The 15,738-nt window shown below is 43.5% G+C and overlaps 1 protein-coding gene across 2 annotated transcripts in view; it reads right to left on the reverse strand.

Annotated features, from left to right (window-relative positions):
• The window catches only part of ARHGEF7 (Rho guanine nucleotide exchange factor 7), a 121,218-nt gene that overhangs the window by 105,308 nt on the left and 172 nt on the right, over window positions 1–15,738 (reverse strand). Inside the window, exon 2 of one of the 2 annotated variants that reach the window (XM_015421338.1) lies at window positions 15,332–15,418. The gene's annotated coding sequence lies outside the window, so the exon portion shown is untranslated. Of the gene's footprint in view, window positions 1–15,331; window positions 15,595–15,738 lie in introns of those variants that run through there. The other variant, XM_015421337.1, reaches the window with a different exon arrangement.

Raw genomic sequence — 15,738 nt, forward strand, 5'->3', positions numbered from 1 at the left:
GGGCAGAGCCTATCCCTTAGTCTATGTGGGGAAGATGGCCGCTCAGAAGATGCTGGCTCCGATGACTGGCTCCCTCCCCTCCCAGCCACCCAGCCAATGGCAGGGCAGGTTGTCTGAGGGAGCCAGTCATTGGAGGCAGCTCTTCTGAGTGGCATATTTTCCGCCCATACACTAACGGGGCGCATTTTAGAATTCTGGCACCCAAAACTCCTTTATAATAAAGGAGAGATTAAGGATTGCAGGCTCCGACTCATAATTCCCACATAAAAGAATCTGAACATTTAAACTACACTTGATCTGTTTTGCTTCCTTAAACAAATATTTCCATTTAAGGTGTTGTTTTTTGCTGTTTGGAGACAAAATTAACTTGAGGTACTTTGTATATTTTTTAAGTTAATATCATTCCATATAAGTATGCTATATCAAATCACACTCTATTGATGGAACCAGAAAAATACCCAGATTTGGCAACTGTGCTAGGAACCAATAACCTGCCCCGAAATAACATAAGCAGACAAGAACAATGTCTTCTAGCCTGCTCAATAAATTTAAGACAAGAGTGCCTCAACTCTGTGATCTTCCCTTAAGCAGAGATATGGGTCATGCCCGTCAGTAACAAGGAACTTGCTGACACAGATGTGGCAAAGCTTAAATGTAGGTCACGGCATCATTAGGGCACAACATGTAACCAAATAAATAAAAAACAAAGACCACCTTTACTAAATAAAGGATGTTTAAAAAGTAGAGAGGAGGAGAAACAGACCAAAGATGAAGACCAGAGAAGAATATTCCTTGGGAAGAGAATGCAGTGAGCAGCAGCTTACGCAGTAAATAGAAAAGAACCGAGCAGGAAGGTCCTTTTTCTTATGGTATTTTTGCATTTTTGTGTGTGTGTGTGTGTGCACGTGCGCCTAGAAGTCATGGCAACCTCTGACGACTCCTACTGGGGCATGAAGGCCGTTCAGAGAAGAGGCTTTAGCCAGCTTCTGGCCTCCTGGCCCTTGTATTCTTTGGAGATCTCCCATCCAAAAACCTGCCAGGGTTGGCCCTGCTTGAGCTTCCGAGATCTGACGAGATCAGGCTTGTCTGGACTATCCTGGTCAGGGCAAGCAGGAAGGTTCTTGACTGTCCCCTTGTAGCATGTGCAGAGAAGCAAACCTCTGCAATGGAGAGGGGACCTGAGTATGAAATGGCTCTAGAACATTCCAGTACTAGTTCCACACAAACACAGTACTCATATTTGGAGCTGCGTAGAGGCCAAGAAAAACAGCAGTCAGCAATATGCAACATCACCAAAATCAACTAATTCTTGAACACTCGTCAAATGTAGCAAGAAACATGCCACTTAAAACCTAACTGACACGAGATTGGGATGCAACCAAATTACTTGAGACATGCTCTAACACAAACATGGAAGCTAAAAACAACACGTACAAAGGAGCTGATTCACGATCACCGAAAGGTAAGCTGCAGAACAAGGCCCCACATGAAGCACGACACTTCCAGTAAAAAAGATCAAAGGAAGCAGTGTTGAACAGTTACCTTCTAAAACTGTGTAGCTACTGCCAATCAGAGTTGGCAATACTAAAATAAGTGGCTGCTTTAGACCAGTGTTTCCCAACCTGTAGGTCAAGACCCAAAAGGGGGTTGCAGAGCCTCTGAAAGTGGGTCACGGGCCAGCCTTCCCTAATGGCTCCCCCTTTCCATTGCTCTTTTTTGTATTTTGGAAATGAAGATCTGACCTTGGAAACAACATTTTCATGTCATCTATTACCTGGGGTTTTTCACCCCAATGCATATACATGTTGATAAAGTAAAACGTGTCCTGATGGTTACCAGAGTTTCTTAGGATCTTAGGGGGATTAGAGGGAGTAATGGAAAAGGAAAGGGTGATCAAAGGCTGGAACGTAACCTCCACATGCAAAGGCTGTGTATGTCAGAATGACACTTGCTTAGGGTTCACAATGGGGGGCAGCTGCACCCCTTTGTGCAATGTTTGTTGGTTAGCCACTGTAGAAAATGGAATGCCAAATGAGATGGGTACCAAGGTCATCATTTGCCTAGGGTGCCAAAAGAGGTTTCAGCCAGCCTTGGATGGTTTACCATATCAGGTATATTTGGACGTGTGGGTTATCACACCGAAAAGGTTGGGAACTACTGCTTTAGTTTGATTCAATGCAAAGCAGTTTCATGTCCCCTTAGGATTTCAACATGCATTAGTATCAGTATGACCAGTCCTGCAAAGGTTTCAGGTTGAGTCAATATATAGAATCCCTTGGAAAATCTTGGAAATAAGAACTGTGATGAGCATCGTTACTGTCAATGTTATGTCAGGGTCATGAGTGAGCATGCCAAAATCTACTAGATTTAGTGGCTAAAATCATTATGTCTGTGTAGGAGATCCAAAGACAGATAGAGAGTGCTCAGCAGCTGACTCCTAGCAATGAAGTAATTGGCAGATGACACCAGAACTCGCTAAAAGCGCACGTGCAACAGTTACTCAGACAGTCCAGCTGGGGAAATGGACACAGAGCCAAGCCAAGTTACTCGGGGGCAAGTCCCAGTTTACTCAGAGGCCTCCCACTGAGGGAAGTGCTCTTAGGATTGCAGCCATACTCTTGTGTGGACCACAGCATGCGTAGTACAAAACATTTTGTATACTTCCTTGCCCATAACAAGAAGTGTTTTCATAGAGCTCCCAATCATGATCAGGAATACCCCATTGTCTTCTTCCTGTTGCACACATCTACCTGTTTTTCGGGGGGTGGGGTAGCCATTTGCAGCTTTACGTCTGCACCTATTGTAAGGACCCCGTCCCCTCCCCCATCCAATACCCCCTTGGATAGTAGGGTCCCCGCTCTTATTTTGGACTTAGTTGTTTTATTAGCACCCCCTTTTACAGCCTAAGTGCCAAGAGGATCTGAAACTTGAGGAATATCATAAAGGCACCTGGCTACGGCCATGACATTGGAAAATCCCAGGGAAGAAGAGTAAGGGTGTGCCCTCATTAGAAACTGATTAAGTGTAATCTCCCCCAGCTCAGTGGCATATTGTTCTCAATTAAAAAAAAAAAAGACTTTTCAGTACTGGAGACATCACCTAATATCCCAGAGGCATCTGCTCAGCCCAAAGAAGTTGGTATTTCGTTAACCAATGCCTGGTTCCTTTCCCCTTTTTCTACTCTATCACGAAGGGCACTCAAGTCATTAATTGACACAACATCTTGTTTCTGGAGCTATCTTGACTCACCCAAACTTGTTAAATGCAGATTTGGCAGCACGTCAACCCAGGCTCTTTGTGCCCGTGCGGATTTAGCCCACATTAGCCTAATCAAGGTATTCTCCTCACTTTTTCTTGCCAAAGTTTGACATTAACTTTAAACCAGCCAGTTGAGATTCAAGCTTTTTATCTTGACCCAATCCAAAGCCGAGATGGTAACCTACCCTGGGGATCTTCTGTCCATAAAAGAAGGACCCCTTGCCATAGCAAATGGTTCTTCAGATTCCTCGTCCAGATCTCTGTTGGCCAGAACTCTGGTTTAAAAACCTGCTGAGAACCCCTGCAGCACTTCACAGGCTTTTTCTCCTCGCTTAGCTGGCTCCTCACTCTGCTCCTTGGATCTCAGCTGCGTTTGCCCTCCAGACCTCAAGCCAAGGATTTCAGGTCCTACATCCCTTCCCTAGAACTTCCCAGTTTCCTCCCTCCGACCTTTCATAAGTGTATTCTCCTGCTGGTGTGTGTGTGTGTGCATGGGTGGTTACTTAGGAAATTATTTTTCAGGTGCCTGTTGTAGGTTATTTATATGTTTACTCTTTTTCTATTTTATTTTGTAAACAATGAATTTATGTGTTTACAGTTACTCTCTCCGTTCATAATTTTATTTTGGGGTATTCCCGCCGAGATCCACCCTGGTATAAACAGACTTACAAAGTCCTGCATTATTCCTTTCTGGAACCCTTTTAGAAGAAGAAGCAGCGATTGGATTTATACCCCACCCTTCACTACCCAGAGGCATCTCAGAGCGGCTTACAAACTCCTTTCCCTTCCCCTCCGCACAACAGACACCCTGTGAGGTAGGTGGGGCTGAGAGAGCTCTTGACAGAAACTGCTCTTTTTCAAGAACAGCTCTCATCAGAACTACGGCTTGCACAAGGTCATCCAGCCAGGTGCAAGTGGAGGAGTGGGGAATCAAACCCGGTTCTCCCAGATTAGAGTCTGAGCACTTAATCACTACACCAAACTGGCTTTAAAGCAAGTTTTCCCCTTTTTGGATCCAGTTTGAGTGACACTATGTCATCAGCCATAGTCATGGTTCACTTCTAAACAGAGTTTGAAGCTTGCCAGCACTTATGTTTGTGGGGCATTGTCAGCATTAACATCAATGCAGACTTCACTCTCGACAATTAAAATTCAATACACATTGATAACGGAAAGTGATATACATAAACAAAAGTAAGATGCAAACTCTTTCCACAAGTTTCACCAAAAAAACCCAAGGTGCAGAACTAAAGGGAGATATTTTGACAAGGCCACAACGGTGAATTGTTCACAGGCATTTGCATCCAGTTAGTGCCACGTGCCTCTTCACTTGCTGAAGTTCTTGCTGCGATGGAGTGGCTTTCGTCCCCAGACCATGAGAAGGGCCAGAATGATCCTGTCTCATTACTGCCACCACAAAACTGTTGTTATGGCAAAGGGATTTTTTTTCCTGAAAAGGGATTTTTTTTCCTGAAATTCAGTTTTTTACATATAGCCACTGATTCCTTAAAAGAGGGATTTCTCTTTTATTTCTCTTTGTACAGAAGTCAATGCACCCTTTGGTAACTTTAGCCCTTGAAAATGTTCTATGTTATACATCACAGGGTGGTGCTCTAGCAGGAAGACAGGAAGGTTAGGGAAGACACTGCCTGCCTCTGATCATCTCCAGGGTGAAATTCTGCACAATATCAATTCCTGCTCCTCCTCTCTTCAAATTTCACTTTGATCAAAACAGAATTGATTAGAAAAAGGCTCCAAATTCCTAAAAAGAGGGAAAGAAACAGGTTGTTGGAATGGGTAAAGGATTTCTCTTAATAACGCTAGTGACAAGTCATACATACATGACCGTATGTGTCACCATTGATCAGTATTTTCAGTACTACTACGTCTCACAATATGTGCTGTGAAAACCCTGATCTGCACTGAACTAATTCACAGTCATCCCCCCACATGACAATACAAATGAGGCCCACTGCACACAAGCAGTCCAATCCTATACATTTACTTAAATTAAAAGCAGTTTTATCAATTTTGGCGATGGTTCTTCCCAAGTATGCAGACAATTACAGTCCTATTTGCAGTGCAGAACCTAGTTCCCACTGAGTGCTACAGCTCTTCTACCAAACATTTAGCTTTCTATGTGGAGGCGATCTTCTCCATGGAAGAACATTCTGTCATGTGAACTCTTCTGTGCAATCTGAACTAGTACAACCCAGATGCAAGATCACCACCTAAAAGTGAGAACTAGGCCAGACAAAAATGGTTTCATAGGAATCTCATCTCCCCAGTCAACCCAGGGAACTACAGTTCTGTAAGAGTGCTAAAGCATTCGACAGATAATACTTAAGCATCCTCATCAAACTACAATTCCAACAACTGTCTGGAAACAAGCTGTTATAGGTTTGTGACACAGATATGCCTTTCACTTTCCCAAACATGCCAGCCATTTAACCTCCCTGCTGCCAACATTCAGACTGGCACTACAGACTTGTCAGACTGATTGCAAGAACATAGCTGTTTCCATCTCAGATTTTTATTTTATTCATCAGATTTCCTTCTCAACACATCATGCTGTTAAAGCAATCCATCTTCTGAAGATTTTCAAATTCAGTGCAGCAGGCCATCACAAGACAAATACAGGCCTTCTAAACAGGATTTCTGAAGACTTTAAAGACCATGTAAAGAAAAGATTTGCATTACTAAGTTTAAGTGAATGGGGGAACAGAAGAACTATGTGTTGAACCTAGAGATATTATCGAGGAAGAATGAGCAAAGACTATTATTGTAGCCAAAAGAAATGAAGAAGAAGAGATTGGATTTATACCCCGCCCTTCACTACCCAAAGATGTCTCAGAGCGGCTTACAAACTCCTTTCCCTTCCCCTCCCCACAACAGACACCCTGTGAGGTAGCTGGGGCTGTGAGAGCTCTTGACAGAAACTGCTCTTTTTCAAGAACAACTCTTATCAGAACTACAGCTTGCCCAAGGTCATCCAGCCAGGTGCAAGTAGAGGAGCGGGGAATCAAACCCGGTTCTCCCAGATTAGAGTCCGCGCACTTAACCACTACACCAAACTGGCTCTCAATGGAGGATTGATGAAAGCATTAAAATTGCTAAAGACAGATGAGAAGCAAAAACAAAAGGTGGCAGAAATCAAATCAAAGGTCTAAATGCAGAGTTTCAGCAACTGGCATGTAAAGACAAGGAGAACTATTATAATAATCAGTGTAAAGAAATAAAAGAGAACAACAGAAAAGGAAGAACAAGAGATCTGTTCCACAAGATCCAAGAAATCAAGGCGAAATTTAAAGCAAATTTAGGCATGCTGAAAGATCAACATGGAAACACATTAACTGAACAGGACAAAATAAAGAAAAGGTGGGAATAATACACTGAAGAACTACACAGAAGAGATGAAAGTATGAAAGGTTCCTTACAGGAAGAATTTTTTGAAGAGGAACTTGCAATTTTAGAAAGTGAAGTGAAAGCTGCACTGAAAGCAGTTGGGAGAAACAAATCACAAGGAGTAGATGCCATATCAATAGAACTATTTCAAGTCACAGAAGTGGAGTCCATCAAAATCTTAATAAGAATATGCCAACAAATATGGAAAACAAGAGAGTGATCGACAGACTGGAAATGCTCCATCTACACTCCAATTCCAGGAAAGCTGCAGCCACTATCAGACCATCACATTAATTCCTCACACAAACAAGTGAAGCTCAAACTCTTACAGCAAAGACTGTTACCGTATATGGAGCAAGAAATGCTAGATGTTCAAGCTGGATTCAGGAAAGGAAGAGATACCAGAGATCATATTGCACATTTACATTTGTTACTGGAGCATATGAGAGCATTTCAGAAGAAAATCAACTTGTGTTTCCTAGATTACAGCAAAGCTTTTGACTGTGAGGTTTATGAAAAGCTCTGGTTGTCTTTAAAAGAAATTAGTATGCCACAACATGTGATTGTTTTGATGTACAATCTACACTCTGGATGAGAGTCTACTGTTAGGGCAGAATATGACAAGGATGTATTTTTATCTCCCTGTCTCTTCAATCTATATGCAGAATGTATCATAAGAAAAACTTGATTGGAAAACTGGATTGGATTTTGATGAAGAAGGAGTGAAAACTGGCAGAAGGAACAATAAAATTTGGAGATATGCAGATGACACCACATTACTGACAGACAATAGTAAAAACTTAAAACGAGCACTGATGAAGGTTAAAACAGAAAGTGCCAAAGCAGGATTACAGCTGAACTTCAATCAGACAAACGTAATGACCATTGGGGAATTACAAAACTTTAAGGCTGACAATGAAGAAATTGAAATTGCTCAAGGTCTTGTATTCCTTGGCTTCATCATCAATCAAAAGAGAGACTGCAACTAAGAAATCAGAAGGAGTTTGAGACTGTAAAGGGCAGCCGTGAAGGAGCTCGAAAAGATCCCTAAGTGCAAAGAATTGTTGCTGGCAACCAAGATCAAGTTTAGTCATACTATAACATTCCCCATTATTATTTGAAAGCTGGATAATGAAGAAAGCTGGCAGGAAGAAAGTTGGTTCCTTTGAAACGTGGTGTTAATGGACCACCAAAAAAAGTTGGTTCAAATCAAGCCTGAACTCTCCCTAGAAATTAAAATGACTACACTGAGGCTATCATACTTTGGTGACATTATTCACAGTGACAAGAGTCACTGGAGAAGAAAAGAATGCTAGAAAAAGTTGAAGACAGTGGGAAAAGAGGGAAACCCAACATGAGATGAATTGACCCAATCAAAAAAGCCACAGCCCTCAGTTTGCAAGACCTAAGCAAGGATGTTAACAATAGGATGTTTTGGAGGTTGTGGTGGAACGGGCCCACTTTGGCCTGCAGGCCCTGTTCCACCCTGCCCTCCAAGTTTTTCCCCAGCACCCGGAGAGGCTTTTCTTTCTCTTTTTGGGTAACCACTGCCACCACCTGACCTTTGTAAGGAATTGCCTGCTGAGAGGGTCAGGGCTCCCAGCTTCTAGGGCTGCCAAGTGGGGGTGGGGGACAGGGAAACCCCCGCTTTGGAGGCCCGATTTCCGCTGTGGCGGAATCAGGCCCCGGGGGGAACTCCGCCCCCAAAGCTGCGTCACCAGAGGTGACATAGCCACGTTGCTCACGTTGGGGGCCTGGCCCAGATCATCAGGGGGGAACCATATGGTTCCCCCCCCCAACGATCTGGGCCACGCCCCCAACGTGAGCGACGTAGCATGTCACTTCCTGTGACGTGCTGCCGGCACGCGCGCCCTTCGCAAGGTCCCGGAGCCCGGCGAGGCTCCCCCGCTTCAAAGGGTAGGTGCACTTGGCAACCCTACCAGCTTCCCTTCCAAGTTCTGAGGCCTTGCCTCTGTGTCTCCTCCTGCCCAGCGCCTGGTCACTACAGGGACCATTGTGCGCCCCTGGAGGAATAGCCACTTGCCAACTGACTGCCTTCCCCCGACGCTTCTTTTAAAATAGTGTGTCCAAGACGGTGGAGGTCTATGTAGTACAAAGAACCACTACGAAGATCCAAAGTTATGAAGTATTTATTTAAAAGAAAATGTTCACAAGCATACTTTTAGCACAGCACCTAATTGAGTAAGGGATTCAAAAGAAATAGGTAAAACACAACTCCTCTGTCCCACTCTATACATGCCCTATCAGATGTTGAAATATAGGACAGGCTCCTTAGCTTAGGATGTTGTAGATCTCTAAAGAGTTCCCATTACCTTGTGGTTTCCTCCAGCTCTTCAGGCCAGCACATAGTTAATGGCTGTCTCCTCCAGACCTCAGTTAAGAGTTCTGTCTGCTCTGATGGACTCAGCACCAGAGAGCTTCCTCCTTGCTCCCCTGAGTTTTATCATCTCTCTATTCCCCACCTACTGACCAGGTCAAGCCAGGTCAACGAAGCTTTTCCTGGACATCTTCAGGAGTTCCTTCCTGAATCTCTGTAGTATTTAATACCTCCAAATCTCTGTTCCCTGCTTGAAGTGGGGGGGGAGACTGGACCCTCCCTATCGTCTATAGCTAGACCTATTAGCATTTCTTAAGAAGTAGCTGAGATGAGTCTGGAAAGCCACTGACTGACTTCCTCCTCCTGCCTGTTCTTTGCCGGGGGAGGGGGAGCTTTTAAAAACACAGAGTGAAGGTTTTGCTCATTTCAATCTCCAAAGAAAACATGCATTTCTTCACAGAGGTCATTAATTCATAGGGTCGCCGTACGTTGGAAGTGACTTGATGGCACTTACTACACACACAGTTTCAACTGAACATGCCAACAATATTATTTACACAATGGGAACTGATAAGAAGGTGCACTTTGAACACAAGCCATGGCCCTCAGTTTGCAAGACCTGAGAATGGCTGTTAATTTGAGACGATTAATTCATAGAGTCGCCATAAATCGGAAGTTACTTGACGGCACTTAACACACACACGATACGGAAGAGGACATTTCTGATTTTGTCTGTCACTCTACTACTCTTCAAATTGTACTACTTTGTATTTTATTTATAACTTCAAAATGTGTTTCTCCTGGGATCCAAATCTTTCAGATTTCTCTGAAACCCTGACGATATAGCATTTTCCTAGAAAAGTAAACTTGTTATTCTACCTGGCAATCATTCATTTTAAAAAAAATAATAATAATTTTAGTTTAGTATTTTGAGAAGTTTAAGTATAGGCACAAAAAATGAACAAGCTGAGAGGTTTTAAAACAACCTATCCCGCTTAAGCAAGTATACTTGGGTAGCTGTGTTAGTCCAAAGCACCAGAACAAAGTTTGAGTCCAGTGGCATCTTTATGAACAACAAAGTTTCATTCAAGGTATTCGATTTTGTGTGCATGCTTATACCTTGAATAAAACTTTATTGGTCTTAAAGGTGCCACTGGACTCAGACTTTGTTCTTAGGTAAATGCTATATACTATTTATATTGCACTTCCAGCCATTTGACACTAAAGACAGATGGACCCACTAGTTTCAAAGATGAGACACTGTCAACTTTTCTCCTGAAATACAATTAAGCCATTTTATAAGACAGAAATGTCCACCTTTTTCCAAAAGATAAGCACAGATGGGGCTTTCTCCCTGAGTAAATAATGATCAAGGTGCAATTGTCTCACATTTCTACTTGTTCATAGGCCTGTTTCAACAAGTTTGCAACAAAGCTATAGTCGTGTGTAGTGTTCTCATATAGAAGCAATGTAAGTACAACTGATCAAATGAGCAAAACTCAGTAGCTGCCTTCAAGATCACTACGCAAAAAACCACATTTGCCAGGTATTAGCACTTGACAGCTTTCAGTTCACAGCCAGCACTACTTTCACTAACCCAAGGCAAAGCTGGCAAGCTTCAGAAAAGATATTGTTCTAAGGAGCAGCACAGAGAAAAGAGGGGGGAGGGGTGGACAGTTCATCAATAAGTTGACTCTGAGTCAGCAGGCTAGCATCACTGCCAAAAAGGAATGCACCACGCTTGGCCCTGACCTGGATAGCCCAGGCAAGTCCAATCCCGTCAGAGCTCGGAAGCTAAACAGGGTCGACTCTGGCAAGTACTAAGATGGGAGACCTTCTTGGAATACCGGAGGTGGGATGCAGGGGCAGGCTTTATTCAGCCACCTCTCTGGGTATCCTCCAAGCCCCCAGAGGTCGCCATTACTTCCAGGTGCACAAAATCACATGCACAGACACACACACATATGAACAACACAAAAAATTACCAAAAAACAAAGAATATACCATGCTTGGATGGACTAGCTAAAGAATTACACATCAGACACAGGAGATACTTGTTCCGTTCTAATCTATATTAGTGAGCCCTTCATTGGTGGGTTGCATTCAGCTTTACTTCCCATATCTCCACAGAGGCACAGAGAAGACATTAAAGGACAGCAACCAAAATTATCTGAAGTGTGCAAGTATGCACGTATGGCCTTCAAAGACTGAAGAAGCTGAGAGGGGAACTTAAGAATAGGAGCGTGGGAATCTGGGATAAGGGCAGAGGCACTGAAAGTAAATAACAGTAACTTAAGTCTATGACTGTAATCATATGGATGTTTGCTTGGAAGTGAACTCAGTGGGTTAAACTTCTGTAGAATTGGACTATATAATTAGATTAACTTCAATAATGCCTAAAATTAAGTATTAGAAGCTTGCCAATCATCCCCGTGTCTTTGTACCAACCCAGACTGGAAGCCTGAAGCAGTTAGACAGAATACTGCTTGCACGTTTTCTTTTCTATCTCATCAGTGAGGCTACAATATATACACACTTATCTAGGAGTACATCTCACTGAAAACAGTGGGACTTGCTTCTGTGTAAACGTGCGTAAGAGTGGGCTGCAAGGAAAAAGTTTAAATTTCATACAAAAAAAAAAAGTAAGTTGGATGTTCAGCAAAGGGCTATGAAATATCCACAAAGGAAGAAGCATTCTACAGAGACTTCTACCGTGACCAGTGACCAGTGGTTACAACCCTAGAATCTGACAGCGGTATATAAATTACCAGAAGGTTAAGGATAAGCAGCTCCTGCCAACCTAGCAGTTCGAAAGCAAGAAATTGCAAGTAGATAAATAGGTACCACTTCAGTGGGAAGGTAACAGCGTTCCGTGCGCCTTGTGGTTTAGTCATGCCGGCCACATGACCACGGAAATGTCTTTGGACAGCGCTGGCTCTTCAGCTTTGAAACGGAGATGAGCACCGCAACCCTAGAGTCAGATTCGACTGGCTTTCGAGCAAGGGAACCTTTACCTTTTAAGGATAAGCAACAGGCTGCCAGGAACAAGACAAAAAACAGGACAGTAAAACATTGTGGTACAGTCTCCATCAGTGAGGATCTTTAACGCTGGCCAGGTTAGATAGAGAGCTGGTTAAACTAGCTACAGTTGATTAACCCATGAGGCAGGAGGCAACCGAATGAAGAAATACTGTGTGTCACTTTCAGCTATATATTCAGGAACACAGAGCAATGGAAATGAGGGTTGCACGGAACTTTCGAAAATCACAGATTTTGCTAGGATCCCTGCCTCATGATTGGTAATGATAACCAGAAGGATATCATGACTATTTGACACATTCCTTCAGATCACCTCGAAATTCATCTACAATGAAAACTTCAGTCTTTGATTTTATTTACTTCATTTATATCATATTTTCTCCATAATGTGGACCAAAAGCGGAATACACCTCTCTTCCATTTTATCCTCACAACAATCCTGTGGGGTAGTTTAAGCTGAGAGTGTGTCTGACTGGGTCCCCCAGCGTGCTTTGATGGCAGAGTGGGGATCTGAACTCTCCCACTTTAACCACTACCCCACACTGGCTATCAAGCTGTTGTTGATGAACCACTGGCCACATGCAGAGGAACGCCACAAGGAAATCACTGCAAGGAGCCTCCACGTGGTACTAGCTACACCTGCGTCAGCCCCCACTCAGATATGATCACAAATACAGACAAAAGCATCCGATAATCTATTCATCATAAGACAATTGCAGACACAACACTGAAAATTTCACTTTCAGAACACTTACTTTATCATCCACTACAGAAGAATTTCTGATAGAGACTGCAAGCTCTTAGCCCAAAGGGGGATTCTATTTTTTTATATGCCTCAGGAAGGGACAGGCTTGTTATATTAGACTTCAACCACTAAAACTGCTGCCTACCTCAGCAGGTCTCTGTCAAAAGTTCAGGAGAACAGCTGGGGCACAACACCTGGAGAACATATGGACTGTGCACGGCCAATCTGACAGCGGCTATGCCTATTCCTTCCTACCATCATAACACGCGACAACCAACGACTTCAGGTAACTGCCAACTTCAGACCTCCAGGAGACATGTAGTTTAAAGTGTGACGACACTTTTAAGATAAAGGCATCTGCACTCGTTAGGCAGGCTACGTCAACATGACAAGCACCAGAAAGTTCCAAGGAGAAAATGAGAATCCATATGCTGATCCAGACTAGCAAGACCTGTGCAGGTAGCATAAGCCAGATTTGTAACAGCAGCCCTCCAACATCTACACGAGTTGATACCTCTTCACAAATGCAGCTTTCCCCCATCATTTCCTGTTTAATATCACTGTCCGAGGGAAGCTGCTGTCTGGACTCAGAATGACACTGGTTTTGATATGTACATACATTTCTGAAAACACAGGATATACGTGAAACATATAAAATTTACACAGCATATTCTTAATCTGTCTCTCTCCATTGTTTTCCAGCCACCAATGAGGAGGACAGAATAAAGAACAAAGAAAAAGATCAAGTACTGTACTGCTGGAGCATCTCTGCAGCACAGGTCATTTGCAGGGCAGGACAGAAATGCAAAACCTGGAAGACACCCCCCATCCCACCCGACCCCATTCACTAGGGGAGTACTGGTTTAAATAACAAAGTATCAGCATAAATAACATAAAATCAAATGTAATACACACAGTGATTTAAAGTCAGCACAGCAAAAGGACAGTTTAAATAAAGGGATTTAAATCAAATCTCCCACTTTCTAATTCATCCGTTTCCTGAACAATCATGTATAATAATTGGCTCTTATAAAAATCTAAACACATATGTATTCAACAAAATAAAGTATTTTATGCTACCTGGATGCATAAAAAGCCTTTTGCACTACTAGCTTATATCTGCTTAGAGGGGGAGCACCAGGGAAACGAAACATTTCTGTTTGGCTCTTTCTCTCTCTGGCACTACAGAAGATCACTTGTTCGAAACCTGCCAGCAGTTTCCAGGGGAAAAAAGCCTGACAGTTATCAGGCACAAAGGCAAATGTTCATACTGCTGGCTTGACAGGGACTAAATACTCATTAACTGAGTAATTATACATATTCAGGGTCCATATATTCTGATTCATTTTATTAGCTAGTCATAATTTGTGGTCGTCATTAATACTCTTGCTGCTACAAGTCTTATGTGTTCCAGAAACAGGGCATCAGGGTGGGAGGAACAGACAGACTACATTACATTAGGCAAAAAGAGCATGAATTTCAGTGTCAGTTGTATTTCTCCCAGATGATACGAAACATCTCTCTCTCTTCCCCCTACAGAGTTAAGGCAGGGGATGTGGGTTTTTTTTTTTCATGCTTAGCCAAAGGCCCTCAAGCAAAAGGGACAATTGCTCCTGAGAAGTGGATTTGTAGAGGCCTAAGAAAAACACATAACCAATTGTGTATAGAATATCTCGGACAGAAAAATATATATATATGATTTTATCCATTTATTTAAAAAGCAAGTTTTAACTTTGTTCAATACGAAGTCACATCCCAAAAGATTCTGCACGGAATCTGTATTACATTCAAGTATGAAGTTAAACCACAGGAGAGTTATTTAATTGAAATTATAAAAAGTGTGTTCCTTTATACCACGCCTTTCTCCCCGATGGGGATCCAAAGCATCTTAAGAGTGTTCTCCTGCCCTCCATTTATCCTCACAATAACACTGTTATTGTAGGTTAGGCTGAGAGGGTGTGACCGGCCCAAGCAAGCTTTCATAGCAGAGTGGGGAACATAGTCTGACACTGTAACTACTACCTCACAATGTTAAAAATCTGATTTCATTTTCTTACGGCAACTGATTTTTATTCACCTTGGCTTACCAGACCCACAATAAAATGTCAGCTTCTTAGCAAACTTGAATTCTGTGTATCCCTAAATGAAAGCCCTCCCCAATGAAGGGGAGGTGGCCATGCTTGGGGCCTGATCACAGAAGCATTACACTGTGTTTGCAGCCATAGAAAAGAGTGTGTGGGGGGGACTCACAACAAAGAAAACAGGAAAAGAGACTTACAAATAAATACGATGTGCTTGCTAGATATCTTTGTGGGTACAAATCATGGCAGCACACTCAGGGAAAGGAGGGAAAAAGTGAATAAAAAGAACAAAATAGAGAGAAGTTTATACTGCCAGATATTCTCTGTACCGGTGCTTCCTCCCTTGCGTTCCTTTCTTAGTCCACATTTTAACTCCCGGCCACCCTTAGTCCTCCCCAATGTATCCCCCCCGCCCCAATTACATAAATCTCCCCCACACCCACCCACCCCAGCCCACGTTCTCACCTCCAGGCGGAGGGTGGCGCCGCAAGCCCGAAGGAACTCGCGGATATTGCTCAGGCACTCACTCTCGGTGCGGGGCTCCGGGTAAACCTGCAAAAGAAAAAGCAGCGGCGGTTCAGTCAGCGTCGGCGCGGGTTGCCACTCGGGGCGGGAGGCAGCCGGCGGAGAACTCCAGCCTCCCTGCGGCTCGCGGCTCCCGCAATCACAGCCACCCTCTCCTCTCTTCCCGCTGGGCGCTTCACTCAGAGGCAGCTTTGGATTTGCTTCGCCCGTGACGGGAGAGGGATGAACCGGGAAGTAAACACGGCAGCAGGAAATGGCGTGTGTGGAGGGGGGGAGGCGAGGCAAGGCAAGTCTTGGTCCACTGCAGGGTGGTTTCCCCCCTATTCCCACTCCGCCGCCCGCGCCCC

The sequence above is a fragment of the Gekko japonicus genome, unplaced genomic scaffold (assembly GCF_001447785.1).
Source record: "Gekko japonicus isolate JY-2015 unplaced genomic scaffold, Gekko_japonicus_V1.1 scaffold553, whole genome shotgun sequence".
Lineage (NCBI taxonomy): Eukaryota > Metazoa > Chordata > Lepidosauria > Squamata > Gekkonidae > Gekko > Gekko japonicus.